The 14799-nt window shown below is 64.2% G+C and overlaps 4 pseudogenes; all 4 read left to right on the top strand.

Moving 5' to 3' along the window:
• Positions 1–3264: 3264 nt before the first annotated feature.
• Positions 3265–3383, top strand: LOC142867428 (uncharacterized; annotated as a pseudogene).
• Positions 3384–6887: 3504 nt separating this feature from the next.
• Positions 6888–7006, top strand: LOC142867367 (uncharacterized; annotated as a pseudogene).
• A 3552-nt stretch (positions 7007–10558) lies between these two features.
• Positions 10559–10677, top strand: LOC142867366 (uncharacterized; annotated as a pseudogene).
• A 3546-nt stretch (positions 10678–14223) lies between these two features.
• LOC142867365 (uncharacterized) lies at positions 14224–14342 on the top strand (annotated as a pseudogene).
• The last annotated feature ends 457 nt before the right edge of the window (positions 14343–14799 follow it).

Genomic DNA, 14799 nt, shown 5'->3' with positions numbered 1-14799 from the left:
GAAACCTGGAGAGTCTGAGAGGGGAGGGAGTTCCGGAAGGATTCCAGGATGTCACTTTGAGCGAGTATGTGACCAGAACTCGTCCCGTTGCTTTTGGGGTTCTATGGGCTACACGTAGGAATCTCTGGTGGTGGCACTGGAGGTTGGGGGATCCGGAGTCACACCCAGACCTGCTCGACAGGCCTCCTTTTACTTTTCTTTTCGGATTCATGTTCTTAGAAAGTGTCTCTTATCTCTATGATTGCATTTTCTTTTCTCTCTCCTTTCTAGCAGATGATGGGAGTACAAGTATTGAGGTGACATGTGTTGCCCGTGCCCCCCTCCCCCCTGTCTCCTTATTTATTTCTCATTCTCTCCCAGCGTATTGTGGGGGTACCAATGTTCAGGTCGGGTGCATTGCTCTTTCCCCGCCTCCCCCCTCGGGTCAGAGCTTCAAGTGCGCCCATCCCCCAGTCGGTGCGCACCCACCCCCTCCCTAATGGATGTGTATGCCCACCCCCTCCCCACGCCCGCCCGACACCCACCCGATGAAGGTGATTCCTCGCTGTCCACTTAGGTGTCCATCCGTTCCTACCAATTTGCCGGTGAGCGCGCGCACGTGGTGCTCGTGTGTCCGTTCTTGGGACACCTGGCCTACTGGAACGGGTTCCAGCTCTGGCCAGGAGAACACGAGAGGCGCCCCCTCACCGCTGCTCCTCACAGCCGAATGGCACTCCGTGGTGTCCACGCGCCACATGTTACTAATGCACTCCTGGATGGATGGGCACTCGGGTCGCTTCCACATCTTTGCGATTGTGAATTGTGCCCTAACTGTCACCCTACCCCTTACCCAGCCCGTCTCCTCTGCCCCTGCCTGACGCGCTCCTCCCCCGCCAGGCCCGTCACTGTCCTCGGCCCCTGCCCCTGCCTGACCGGCCCCTTCCCGCCCCGGCCCGTCACCGTCACCGTCCTCTGCCCCTGCCTGACAGGCTCCTCTCCGCCCGGCCCACCACCTGGGCCACTGCCTGACTCGCTCCTCCCCGGCCAGGCCCGTCACTGTCCTGGGCCCCCGCCTGACCGGCTCCTTCCCGCCCGGCCTGTCACCGTCCTCGGCCCCTGCCTGACACGCTCCTCCCCGCCCGTCACCGTCCTCGGCCCCTGCCTGACCGGCTCCTCCGTCGCCTGGGCCTTCCAGGGGCTTGGTGTGGACGCTGCTTCCAGGAAGCCCTCCAGGAACCCGGCAGCAGGGCGGCCGCAGCAGTCTGGCGCAGGCATCGCTAAGTCGCCTGCCGGGGACGGGGACGTGCCCCGCTGTGCCGCGGGGGCCCAGCCTGGTGTCTTCCCTGAGGCCCTGGGGCTGCCGGGACCGCCTCCTGATGGGGACGTCCACGCAGCTCTCCACGTCGGATTCCGGGGCTCTCTGTCCTGCCTGAAGGCCCAGCTGGCCTGCGGGTCCTTAGAGTGGCAGGAACATCCTCAAACTGATATTGCGAGTCCGGGGGTTGTCTGCACTTTTGTGCTGGGCACCCCAGGGAGGCCCAGGGGCTGGCTGGACAACGCGGTCTGCTCGGGTGCTTTGGAGGAGCAACCGATGCCCTTTGGACTTTGGTAGCAGCGTCTCAGGTGTCTCTGAGCCCTGCGCCATGTCGGGGAGGAGGCGGGAGGGGCCGCGACCTGCAGTCGTGTTCCCGGGGTGGCACGGCATGTGGCTTCTTCCACAGGCTGCTTGGCCTGGGCTCCCTGCACCTGGGCCTTTGGGGGACTGGCCCTGTGCTTGCCAACGCTTCCTGCAGGGACCCGGAGCTGGGAGGTGGCATCTCCCAGCCCTGGGCCGGGCAGAGCCCCAGCGGGCCATGCCCACAACCTCTCTCAGCACGGGTCCCCCAGAAGGCTCCTTTGGGACCAGGATTCTCCTGCGGGTGACTTCTTAAAGTCTGGCCCCTGGATGGAGGGGCACCGGGAGCAGAGGAGCCGGAAGCGGAAGGGGGTGCCCATGCGAGGGGACATTTTCAGGCCAAGTACCAGCTTCAGCCTGATCCTCCTGGGAACCCCGGGGTGTACGTCACACCTCCTGGTTGTCCCGCTCTGAGACAAGGAGCCGGGCTTCGCATTCCCACAGCAGCCAGTCGTGGGCTGAGGACACCTGGGGCCTTGGGAACTCCCTGGCTTCTCTTTGGATTACCATTTGGAGCTGCTTGGGAATCGTGCCGCCACACACACCCGAGTGCAGGTGTCTTCTGCACAGACTGCGGGCCTCGCGCTTCTGAATGCCACTGGCTCGCCACCCACCCACGGGTGAACCTGGTCAGGGTGCTTTCTCTAAGGAGCCGACTCTGATCCGGGCGGGCTACCGGTGTCTCTGTTTGCTCGTTTCTTTCTTCCATTTCGGGAAAGTCTGCCTTACTGGGTGTGGAAATCTCCTATGCCTTTCCTCGCCTATTCTGTCAGCTTTAAAATTCTCTTTCAGTTGCCACCCTCACAGATGGATTAGGAAACTCTTTCCGGTGCACTCATTAGTGAAATGACCTCAAGGAAGCTCGAATCCAATATCTAATCGCCGGCTTTTAGCAAGTCCACACCCGAGGGTGGTTGGGGTCCAATCCAGCCCCGGGCCAGGCCCAGGCCCCTTGGACTGGGCCACAGGAGGACACGGAGCAGGGTCCCGGCCCCCACGGGAGCGGTGCCGGCAGTTCTCCAAGGGCTTGGGGGTTTTCCAGAGGTAGGAGATGGAGGGGACTGATTTCTTCAGCGCCCCCCAAACCACCCCGCCCCACCCCAGCCATGGGACACATCCCGAGAGACGCCCCTACACTCGCTCCCCTCCCCCATGCGCTGTGCCCCAGCCCTGGCCCTGGGGAATAGGCGGCAGCCCACCCACAGGGCGGGGGCGCAGCTGACAGGGGTTGTGCGGGAGGGCGGCCCCTGGCTGGGGTCAAAGGGTGAGCGCGCGTGCGCAGTCAGCGGCGGCGCGCTGGGGGTGGGGGCGGGTAGGTGAAGGAGCCGAGGTGAGGAGAGGAGGGGGGCTGGAAGGTCTCCACCTTGGCGGGTCCAGCCGTGGAGGCGCATCGTGTCTGTGTGTGTGTGTTTGTGTGTGTGTGTGTGTGTGTGTGTGTGTGTGTGTGTAGACAGCCCCCACCCCACCCCGCCCCGCCCCGTCCCTCACCTCAGTCCTCCGGAGTCCGCCCGACCGGGCCGGCCAACTGCACAGGCCCGGCGCGGGTCAGCGCTATCGCGGGGAAGCGCGGTGAGGCTGGCCTCTTGAGCGGGGCAGGGGCGCCCTCCGCGGTCTAGGGCCACACCACCCCGAACGCGCCCCATCTCGTCTGATCTCCGAAGCTAAGCAGCGTCGGGCCTGGTTAGTACTTGGATGGGAGACCGCCTGGGAATCCCGGGTGCCCTAGGCTTTTTTTTTTTTTTTGCCTGTTGCTCTGTCCCCTTGCCGGGAGCGCGGCGGGGCGGCGGTCCGGCGGATCACCCCCACCCTCAGCGCCCGCCGCGGTGCCTGCCGCCCCAGCCCGCACCGTGGGGCCTCCTCTTGTCCCAAGCCGGGACACCGCCGCCACGGGGCAGCATGCGTGCCATCTGGACTGTCCGGTCTCAGTCCAAAGGTCTGGTCTGTGGGAAACGACACGCTGGAGGAAACCTGGAGAGTCTGAGAGGGGAGGGAGTTCCGGAAGGATTCCAGGATGTCACTTTGAGCGAGTATGTGACCAGAACTCGTCCCGTTGCTTTTGGGGTTCTATGGGCTACACGTAGGAATCTCTGGTGGTGGCACTGGAGGTTGGGGGATCCGGAGTCACACCCAGACCTGCTCGACAGGCCTCCTTTTACTTTTCTTTTCGGATTCATGTTCTTAGAAAGTGTCTCTTATCTCTATGATTGCATTTTCTTTTCTCTCTCCTTTCTAGCAGATGATGGGAGTACAAGTATTGAGGTGACATGTGTTGCCCGTGCCCCCCTCCCCCCTGTCTCCTTATTTATTTCTCATTCTCCCCCAGCGTATTGTGGGGGTACCAATGTTCAGGTCGGGTGCATTGCTCTTTCCCCGCCTCCCCCCTCGGGTCAGAGCTTCAAGTGCGCCCATCCCCCAGTCGGTGCGCACCCACCCCCTCCCTAATGGATGTGTATGCCCACCCCCTCCCCACGCCCGCCCGACACCCACCCGATGAAGGTGATTCCTCGCTGTCCACTTAGGTGTCCATCCGTTCGTACTAATTTGCCGGTGAGCGCGCGCACGTGGTGCTCGTGTGTCCGTTCTTGGGACACCTGGCCTACTGGAACGGGTTCCAGCTCTGGCCAGGAGAACACGAGAGGCGCCCCCTCACCGCTGCTCCTCACAGCCGAATGGCACTCCGTGGTGTCCACGCGCCACATGTTACTAATGCACTCCTGGATGGATGGGCACTCGGGTCGCTTCCACATCTTTGCGATTGTGAATTGTGCCCTAACTGTCACCCTACCCCTTACCCAGCCCGTCTCCTCTGCCCCTGCCTGACGCGCTCCTCCCCCGCCAGGCCCGTCACTGTCCTCGGCCCCTGCCCCTGCCTGACCGGCCCCTTCCCGCCCCGGCCCGTCACCGTCACCGTCCTCTGCCCCTGCCTGACAGGCTCCTCTCCGCCCGGCCCACCACCTGGGCCACTGCCTGACTCGCTCCTCCCCGGCCAGGCCCGTCACTGTCCTGGGCCCCCGCCTGACCGGCTCCTTCCCGCCCGGCCTGTCACCGTCCTCGGCCCCTGCCTGACACGCTCCTCCCCGCCCGTCACCGTCCTCGGCCCCTGCCTGACCGGCTCCTCCGTCGCCTGGGCCTTCCAGGGGCTTGGTGTGGACGCTGCTTCCAGGAAGCCCTCCAGGAACCCGGCAGCAGGGCGGCCGCAGCAGTCTGGCGCAGGCATCGCTAAGTCGCCTGCCGGGGACGGGGACGTGCCCCGCTGTGCCGCGGGGGCCCAGCCTGGTGTCTTCCCTGAGGCCCTGGGGCTGCCGGGACCGCCTCCTGATGGGGACGTCCACGCAGCTCTCCACGTCGGATTCCGGGGCTCTCTGTCCTGCCTGAAGGCCCAGCTGGCCTGCGGGTCCTTAGAGTGGCAGGAACATCCTCAAACTGATATTGCGAGTCCGGGGGTTGTCTGCACTTTTGTGCTGGGCACCCCAGGGAGGCCCAGGGGCTGGCTGGACAACGCGGTCTGCTCGGGTGCTTTGGAGGAGCAACCGATGCCCTTTGGACTTTGGTAGCAGCGTCTCAGGTGTCTCTGAGCCCTGCGCCATGTCGGGGAGGAGGCGGGAGGGGCCGCGACCTGCAGTCGTGTTCCCGGGGTGGCACGGCATGTGGCTTCTTCCACAGGCTGCTTGGCCTGGGCTCCCTGCACCTGGGCCTTTGGGGGACTGGCCCTGTGCTTGCCAACGCTTCCTGCAGGGACCCGGAGCTGGGAGGTGGCATCTCCCAGCCCTGGGCCGGGCAGAGCCCCAGCGGGCCATGCCCACAACCTCTCTCAGCACGGGTCCCCCAGAAGGCTCCTTTGGGACCAGGATTCTCCTGCGGGTGACTTCTTAAAGTCTGGCCCCTGGATGGAGGGGCACCGGGAGCAGAGGAGCCGGAAGCGGAAGGGGGTGCCCATGCGAGGGGACATTTTCAGGCCAAGTACCAGCTTCAGCCTGATCCTCCTGGGAACCCCGGGGTGTACGTCACACCTCCTGGTTGTCCCGCTCTGAGACAAGGAGCCGGGCTTCGCATTCCCACAGCAGCCAGTCGTGGGCTGAGGACACCTGGGGCCTTGGGAACTCCCTGGCTTCTCTTTGGATTACCATTTGGAGCTGCTTGGGAATCGTGCCGCCACACACACCCGAGTGCAGGTGTCTTCTGCACAGACTGCGGGCCTCGCGCTTCTGAATGCCACTGGCTCGCCACCCACCCACGGGTGAACCTGGTCAGGGTGCTTTCTCTAAGGAGCCGACTCTGATCCGGGCGGGCTACCGGTGTCTCTGTTTGCTCGTTTCTTTCTTCCATTTCGGGAAAGTCTGCCTTACTGGGTGTGGAAATCTCCTATGCCTTTCCTCGCCTATTCTGTCAGCTTTAAAATTCTCTTTCAGTTGCCACCCTCACAGATGGATTAGGAAACTCTTTCCGGTGCACTCATTAGTGAAATGACCTCAAGGAAGCTCGAATCCAATATCTAATCGCCGGCTTTTAGCAAGTCCACACCCGAGGGTGGTTGGGGTCCAATCCAGCCCCGGGCCAGGCCCAGGCCCCTTGGACTGGGCCACAGGAGGACACGGAGCAGGGTCCCGGCCCCCACGGGAGCGGTGCCGGCAGTTCTCCAAGGGCTTGGGGGTTTTCCAGAGGTAGGAGATGGAGGGGACTGATTTCTTCAGCGCCCCCCAAACCACCCCGCCCCACCCCAGCCATGGGACACATCCCGAGAGACGCCCCTACACTCGCTCCCCTCCCCCATGCGCTGTGCCCCAGCCCTGGCCCTGGGGAATAGGCGGCAGCCCACCCACAGGGCGGGGGCGCAGCTGACAGGGGTTGTGCGGGAGGGCGGCCCCTGGCTGGGGTCAAAGGGTGAGCGCGCGTGCGCAGTCAGCGGCGGCGCGCTGGGGGTGGGGGCGGGTAGGTGAAGGAGGCGAGGTGAGGAGAGGAGGGGGGCTGGAAGGTCTCCACCTTGGCGGGTCCAGCCGTGGAGGCGCATCGTGTCTGTGTGTGTGTGTTTGTGTGTGTGTGTGTGTGTGTGTGTGTGTGTGTGTGTGTGTGTAGACAGCCCCCACCCCACCCCGCCCCGCCCCGTCCCTCACCTCAGTCCTCCGGAGTCCGCCCGACCGGGCCGGCCAACTGCACAGGCCCGGCGCGGGTCAGCGCTATCGCGGGGAAGCGCGGTGAGGCTGGCCTCTTGAGCGGGGCAGGGGCGCCCTCCGCGGTCTAGGGCCACACCACCCCGAACGCGCCCCATCTCGTCTGATCTCCGAAGCTAAGCAGCGTCGGGCCTGGTTAGTACTTGGATGGGAGACCGCCTGGGAATCCCGGGTGTCCTAGGCTTTTTTTTTTTTTTTTTTTTTTTTTTTTTGCCTGTTGCTCTGTCCCCTTGCCGGGAGCGCGGCGGGGCGGCGGTCCGGCGGATCACCCCCACCCTCAGCGCCCGCCGCGGTGCCTGCCGCCCCAGCCCGCACCGTGGGGCCTCCTCTTGTCCCAAGCCGGGACACCGCCGCCACGGGGCAGCATGCGTGCCATCTGGACTGTCCGGTCTCAGTCCAAAGGTCTGGTCTGTGGGAAACGACACGCTGGAGGAAACCTGGAGAGTCTGAGAGGGGAGGGAGTTCCGGAAGGATTCCAGGATGTCACTTTGAGCGAGTATGTGACCAGAACTCGTCCCGTTGCTTTTGGGGTTCTATGGGCTACACGTAGGAATCTCTGGTGGTGGCACTGGAGGTTGGGGGATCCGGAGTCACACCCAGACCTGCTCGACAGGCCTCCTTTTACTTTTCTTTTCGGATTCATGTTCTTAGAAAGTGTCTCTTATCTCTATGATTGCATTTTCTTTTCTCTCTCCTTTCTAGCAGATGATGGGAGTACAAGTATTGAGGTGACATGTGTTGCCCGTGCCCCCCTCCCCCCTGTCTCCTTATTTATTTCTCATTCTCTCCCAGCGTATTGTGGGGGTACCAATGTTCAGGTCGGGTGCATTGCTCTTTCCCCGCCTCCCCCCTCGGGTCAGAGCTTCAAGTGCGCCCATCCCCCAGTCGGTGCGCACCCACCCCCTCCCTAATGGATGTGTATGCCCACCCCCTCCCCACGCCCGCCCGACACCCACCCGATGAAGGTGATTCCTCGCTGTCCACTTAGGTGTCCATCCGTTCCTACCAATTTGCCGGTGAGCGCGCGCACGTGGTGCTCGTGTGTCCGTTCTTGGGACACCTGGCCTACTGGAACGGGTTCCAGCTCTGGCCAGGAGAACACGAGAGGCGCCCCCTCACCGCTGCTCCTCACAGCCGAATGGCACTCCGTGGTGTCCACGCGCCACATGTTACTAATGCACTCCTGGATGGATGGGCACTCGGGTCGCTTCCACATCTTTGCGATTGTGAATTGTGCCCTAACTGTCACCCTACCCCTTACCCAGCCCGTCTCCTCTGCCCCTGCCTGACGCGCTCCTCCCCCGCCAGGCCCGTCACTGTCCTCGGCCCCTGCCCCTGCCTGACCGGCCCCTTCCCGCCCCGGCCCGTCACCGTCACCGTCCTCTGCCCCTGCCTGACAGGCTCCTCTCCGCCCGGCCCACCACCTGGGCCACTGCCTGACTCGCTCCTCCCCGGCCAGGCCCGTCACTGTCCTGGGCCCCCGCCTGACCGGCTCCTTCCCGCCCGGCCTGTCACCGTCCTCGGCCCCTGCCTGACACGCTCCTCCCCGCCCGTCACCGTCCTCGGCCCCTGCCTGACCGGCTCCTCCGTCGCCTGGGCCTTCCAGGGGCTTGGTGTGGACGCTGCTTCCAGGAAGCCCTCCAGGAACCCGGCAGCAGGGCGGCCGCAGCAGTCTGGCGCAGGCATCGCTAAGTCGCCTGCCGGGGACGGGGACGTGCCCCGCTGTGCCGCGGGGGCCCAGCCTGGTGTCTTCCCTGAGGCCCTGGGGCTGCCGCTCCCCGCAAGGGGAGAGCCTCGGAGGTGGGGACCGCCTCCTGATGGGGACGTCCACGCAGCTCTCCACGTCGGATTCCGGGGCTCTCTGTCCTGCCTGAAGGCCCAGCTGGCCTGCGGGTCCTTAGAGTGGCAGGAACATCCTCAAACTGATATTGCGAGTCCGGGGGTTGTCTGCACTTTTGTGCTGGGCACCCCAGGGAGGCCCAGGGGCTGGCTGGACAACGCGGTCTGCTCGGGTGCTTTGGAGGAGCAACCGATGCCCTTTGGACTTTGGTAGCAGCGTCTCAGGTGTCTCTGAGCCCTGCGCCATGTCGGGGAGGAGGCGGGAGGGGCCGCGACCTGCAGTCGTGTTCCCGGGGTGGCACGGCATGTGGCTTCTTCCACAGGCTGCTTGGCCTGGGCTCCCTGCACCTGGGCCTTTGGGGGACTGGCCCTGTGCTTGCCAACGCTTCCTGCAGGGACCCGGAGCTGGGAGGTGGCATCTCCCAGCCCTGGGCCGGGCAGAGCCCCAGCGGGCCATGCCCACAACCTCTCTCAGCACGGGTCCCCCAGAAGGCTCCTTTGGGACCAGGATTCTCCTGCGGGTGACTTCTTAAAGTCTGGCCCCTGGATGGAGGGGCACCGGGAGCAGAGGAGCCGGAAGCGGAAGGGGGTGCCCATGCGAGGGGACATTTTCAGGCCAAGTACCAGCTTCAGCCTGATCCTCCTGGGAACCCCGGGGTGTACGTCACACCTCCTGGTTGTCCCGCTCTGAGACAAGGAGCCGGGCTTCGCATTCCCACAGCAGCCAGTCGTGGGCTGAGGACACCTGGGGCCTTGGGAACTCCCTGGCTTCTCTTTGGATTACCATTTGGAGCTGCTTGGGAATCGTGCCGCCACACACACCCGAGTGCAGGTGTCTTCTGCACAGACTGCGGGCCTCGCGCTTCTGAATGCCACTGGCTCGCCACCCACCCACGGGTGAACCTGGTCAGGGTGCTTTCTCTAAGGAGCCGACTCTGATCCGGGCGGGCTACCGGTGTCTCTGTTTGCTCGTTTCTTTCTTCCATTTCGGGAAAGTCTGCCTTACTGGGTGTGGAAATCTCCTATGCCTTTCCTCGCCTATTCTGTCAGCTTTAAAATTCTCTTTCAGTTGCCACCCTCACAGATGGATTAGGAAACTCTTTCCGGTGCACTCATTAGTGAAATGACCTCAAGGAAGCTCGAATCCAATATCTAATCGCCGGCTTTTAGCAAGTCCACACCCGAGGGTGGTTGGGGTCCAATCCAGCCCCGGGCCAGGCCCAGGCCCCTTGGACTGGGCCACAGGAGGACACGGAGCAGGGTCCCGGCCCCCACGGGAGCGGTGCCGGCAGTTCTCCAAGGGCTTGGGGGTTTTCCAGAGGTAGGAGATGGAGGGGACTGATTTCTTCAGCGCCCCCCAAACCACCCCGCCCCACCCCAGCCATGGGACACATCCCGAGAGACGCCCCTACACTCGCTCCCCTCCCCCATGCGCTGTGCCCCAGCCCTGGCCCTGGGGAATAGGCGGCAGCCCACCCACAGGGCGGGGGCGCAGCTGACAGGGGTTGTGCGGGAGGGCGGCCCCTGGCTGGGGTCAAAGGGTGAGCGCGCGTGCGCAGTCAGCGGCGGCGCGCTGGGGGTGGGGGCGGGTAGGTGAAGGAGGCGAGGTGAGGAGAGGAGGGGGGCTGGAAGGTCTCCACCTTGGCGGGTCCAGCCGTGGAGGCGCATCGTGTCTGTGTGTGTGTGTTTGTGTGTGTGTGTGTGTGTGTGTGTGTGTGTGTGTGTGTGTGTGTGTAGACAGCCCCCACCCCACCCCGCCCCGCCCCGTCCCTCACCTCAGTCCTCCGGAGTCCGCCCGACCGGGCCGGCCAACTGCACAGGCCCGGCGCGGGTCAGCGCTATCGCGGGGAAGCGCGGTGAGGCTGGCCTCTTGAGCGGGGCAGGGGCGCCCTCCGCGGTCTAGGGCCACACCACCCCGAACGCGCCCCATCTCGTCTGATCTCCGAAGCTAAGCAGCGTCGGGCCTGGTTAGTACTTGGATGGGAGACCGCCTGGGAATCCCGGGTGTCCTAGGCTTTTTTTTTTTTTTTTTTTTTTTTTTTGCCTGTTGCTCTGTCCCCTTGCCGGGAGCGCGGCGGGGCGGCGGTCCGGCGGATCACCCCCACCCTCAGCGCCCGCCGCGGTGCCTGCCGCCCCAGCCCGCACCGTGGGGCCTCCTCTTGTCCCAAGCCGGGACACCGCCGCCACGGGGCAGCATGCGTGCCATCTGGACTGTCCGGTCTCAGTCCAAAGGTCTGGTCTGTGGGAAACGACACGCTGGAGGAAACCTGGAGAGTCTGAGAGGGGAGGGAGTTCCGGAAGGATTCCAGGATGTCACTTTGAGCGAGTATGTGACCAGAACTCGTCCCGTTGCTTTTGGGGTTCTATGGGCTACACGTAGGAATCTCTGGTGGTGGCACTGGAGGTTGGGGGATCCGGAGTCACACCCAGACCTGCTCGACAGGCCTCCTTTTACTTTTCTTTTCGGATTCATGTTCTTAGAAAGTGTCTCTTATCTCTATGATTGCATTTTCTTTTCTCTCTCCTTTCTAGCAGATGATGGGAGTACAAGTATTGAGGTGACATGTGTTGCCCGTGCCCCCCTCCCCCCTGTCTCCTTATTTATTTCTCATTCTCTCCCAGCGTATTGTGGGGGTACCAATGTTCAGGTCGGGTGCATTGCTCTTTCCCCGCCTCCCCCCTCGGGTCAGAGCTTCAAGTGCGCCCATCCCCCAGTCGGTGCGCACCCACCCCCTCCCTAATGGATGTGTATGCCCACCCCCTCCCCACGCCCGCCCGACACCCACCCGATGAAGGTGATTCCTCGCTGTCCACTTAGGTGTCCATCCGTTCCTACCAATTTGCCGGTGAGCGCGCGCACGTGGTGCTCGTGTGTCCGTTCTTGGGACACCTGGCCTACTGGAACGGGTTCCAGCTCTGGCCAGGAGAACACGAGAGGCGCCCCCTCACCGCTGCTCCTCACAGCCGAATGGCACTCCGTGGTGTCCACGCGCCACATGTTACTAATGCACTCCTGGATGGATGGGCACTCGGGTCGCTTCCACATCTTTGCGATTGTGAATTGTGCCCTAACTGTCACCCTACCCCTTACCCAGCCCGTCTCCTCTGCCCCTGCCTGACGCGCTCCTCCCCCGCCAGGCCCGTCACTGTCCTCGGCCCCTGCCCCTGCCTGACCGGCCCCTTCCCGCCCCGGCCCGTCACCGTCACCGTCCTCTGCCCCTGCCTGACAGGCTCCTCTCCGCCCGGCCCACCACCTGGGCCACTGCCTGACTCGCTCCTCCCCGGCCAGGCCCGTCACTGTCCTGGGCCCCCGCCTGACCGGCTCCTTCCCGCCCGGCCTGTCACCGTCCTCGGCCCCTGCCTGACACGCTCCTCCCCGCCCGTCACCGTCCTCGGCCCCTGCCTGACCGGCTCCTCCGTCGCCTGGGCCTTCCAGGGGCTTGGTGTGGACGCTGCTTCCAGGAAGCCCTCCAGGAACCCGGCAGCAGGGCGGCCGCAGCAGTCTGGCGCAGGCATCGCTAAGTCGCCTGCCGGGGACGGGGACGTGCCCCGCTGTGCCGCGGGGGCCCAGCCTGGTGTCTTCCCTGAGGCCCTGGGGCTGCCGCTCCCCGCAAGGGGAGAGCCTCGGAGGTGGGGACCGCCTCCTGATGGGGACGTCCACGCAGCTCTCCACGTCGGATTCCGGGGCTCTCTGTCCTGCCTGAAGGCCCAGCTGGCCTGCGGGTCCTTAGAGTGGCAGGAACATCCTCAAACTGATATTGCGAGTCCGGGGGTTGTCTGCACTTTTGTGCTGGGCACCCCAGGGAGGCCCAGGGGCTGGCTGGACAACGCGGTCTGCTCGGGTGCTTTGGAGGAGCAACCGATGCCCTTTGGACTTTGGTAGCAGCGTCTCAGGTGTCTCTGAGCCCTGCGCCATGTCGGGGAGGAGGCGGGAGGGGCCGCGACCTGCAGTCGTGTTCCCGGGGTGGCACGGCATGTGGCTTCTTCCACAGGCTGCTTGGCCTGGGCTCCCTGCACCTGGGCCTTTGGGGGACTGGCCCTGTGCTTGCCAACGCTTCCTGCAGGGACCCGGAGCTGGGAGGTGGCATCTCCCAGCCCTGGGCCGGGCAGAGCCCCAGCGGGCCATGCCCACAACCTCTCTCAGCACGGGTCCCCCAGAAGGCTCCTTTGGGACCAGGATTCTCCTGCGGGTGACTTCTTAAAGTCTGGCCCCTGGATGGAGGGGCACCGGGAGCAGAGGAGCCGGAAGCGGAAGGGGGTGCCCATGCGAGGGGACATTTTCAGGCCAAGTACCAGCTTCAGCCTGATCCTCCTGGGAACCCCGGGGTGTACGTCACACCTCCTGGTTGTCCCGCTCTGAGACAAGGAGCCGGGCTTCGCATTCCCACAGCAGCCAGTCGTGGGCTGAGGACACCTGGGGCCTTGGGAACTCCCTGGCTTCTCTTTGGATTACCATTTGGAGCTGCTTGGGAATCGTGCCGCCACACACACCCGAGTGCAGGTGTCTTCTGCACAGACTGCGGGCCTCGCGCTTCTGAATGCCACTGGCTCGCCACCCACCCACGGGTGAACCTGGTCAGGGTGCTTTCTCTAAGGAGCCGACTCTGATCCGGGCGGGCTACCGGTGTCTCTGTTTGCTCGTTTCTTTCTTCCATTTCGGGAAAGTCTGCCTTACTGGGTGTGGAAATCTCCTATGCCTTTCCTCGCCTATTCTGTCAGCTTTAAAATTCTCTTTCAGTTGCCACCCTCACAGATGGATTAGGAAACTCTTTCCGGTGCACTCATTAGTGAAATGACCTCAAGGAAGCTCGAATCCAATATCTAATCGCCGGCTTTTAGCAAGTCCACACCCGAGGGTGGTTGGGGTCCAATCCAGCCCCGGGCCAGGCCCAGGCCCCTTGGACTGGGCCACAGGAGGACACGGAGCAGGGTCCCGGCCCCCACGGGAGCGGTGCCGGCAGTTCTCCAAGGGCTTGGGGGTTTTCCAGAGGTAGGAGATGGAGGGGACTGATTTCTTCAGCGCCCCCCAAACCACCCCGCCCCACCCCAGCCATGGGACACATCCCGAGAGACGCCCCTACACTCGCTCCCCTCCCCCATGCGCTGTGCCCCAGCCCTGGCCCTGGGGAATAGGCGGCAGCCCACCCACAGGGCGGGGGCGCAGCTGACAGGGGTTGTGCGGGAGGGCGGCCCCTGGCTGGGGTCAAAGGGTGAGCGCGCGTGCGCAGTCAGCGGCGGCGCGCTGGGGGTGGGGGCGGGTAGGTGAAGGAGGCGAGGTGAGGAGAGGAGGGGGGCTGGAAGGTCTCCACCTTGGCGGGTCCAGCCGTGGAGGCGCATCGTGTCTGTGTGTGTGTGTTTGTGTGTGTGTGTGTGTGTGTGTGTGTGTGTGTGTGTGTGTGTAGACAGCCCCCACCCCACCCCGCCCCGCCCCGTCCCTCACCTCAGTCCTCCGGAGTCCGCCCGACCGGGCCGGCCAACTGCACAGGCCCGGCGCGGGTCAGCGCTATCGCGGGGAAGCGCGGTGAGGCTGGCCTCTTGAGCGGGGCAGGGGCGCCCTCCGCGGTCTAGGGCCACACCACCCCGAACGCGCCCCATCTCGTCTGATCTCCGAAGCTAAGCAGCGTCGGGCCTGGTTAGTACTTGGATGGGAGACCGCCTGGGAATCCCGGGTGTCCTAGGCTTTTTTTTTTTTTTTTTTTTTTTTTTTTTGCCTGTTGCTCTGTCCCCTTGCCGGGAGCGCGGCGGGGCGGCGGTCCGGCGGATCACCCCCACCCTCAGCGCCCGCCGCGGTGCCTGCCGCCCCAGCCCGCACCGTGGGGCCTCCTCTTGTCCCAAGCCGGGACACCGCCGCCACGGGGCAGCATGCGTGCCATCTGGACTGTCCGGTCTCAGTCCAAAGGTCTGGTCTGTGGGAAACGACACGCTGGAGGAAACCTGGAGAGTCTGAGAGGGGAGGGAGTTCCGGAAGGATTCCAGGATGTCACTTTGAGCGAGTATGTGACCAGAACTCGTCCCGTTGCTTTTGGGGTTCTATGGGCTACACGTAGGAATCTCTGGTGGTGGCACTGGAGGTTGGGGGATCCGGAGTCACACCCAGACCTGCTCGACAGGCCTCCTTTTACTTTTCTTTTCGGATTC

This window comes from Microcebus murinus, unplaced genomic scaffold (genome assembly GCF_040939455.1).
Source record: "Microcebus murinus isolate Inina unplaced genomic scaffold, M.murinus_Inina_mat1.0 scaf015_hap2_Mmur4.0, whole genome shotgun sequence".
NCBI lineage: Eukaryota > Metazoa > Chordata > Mammalia > Primates > Cheirogaleidae > Microcebus > Microcebus murinus.
Note: the sequence above shows the minus strand (reverse complement) of the source record. Positions and strands in the feature narration are given on the sequence as shown.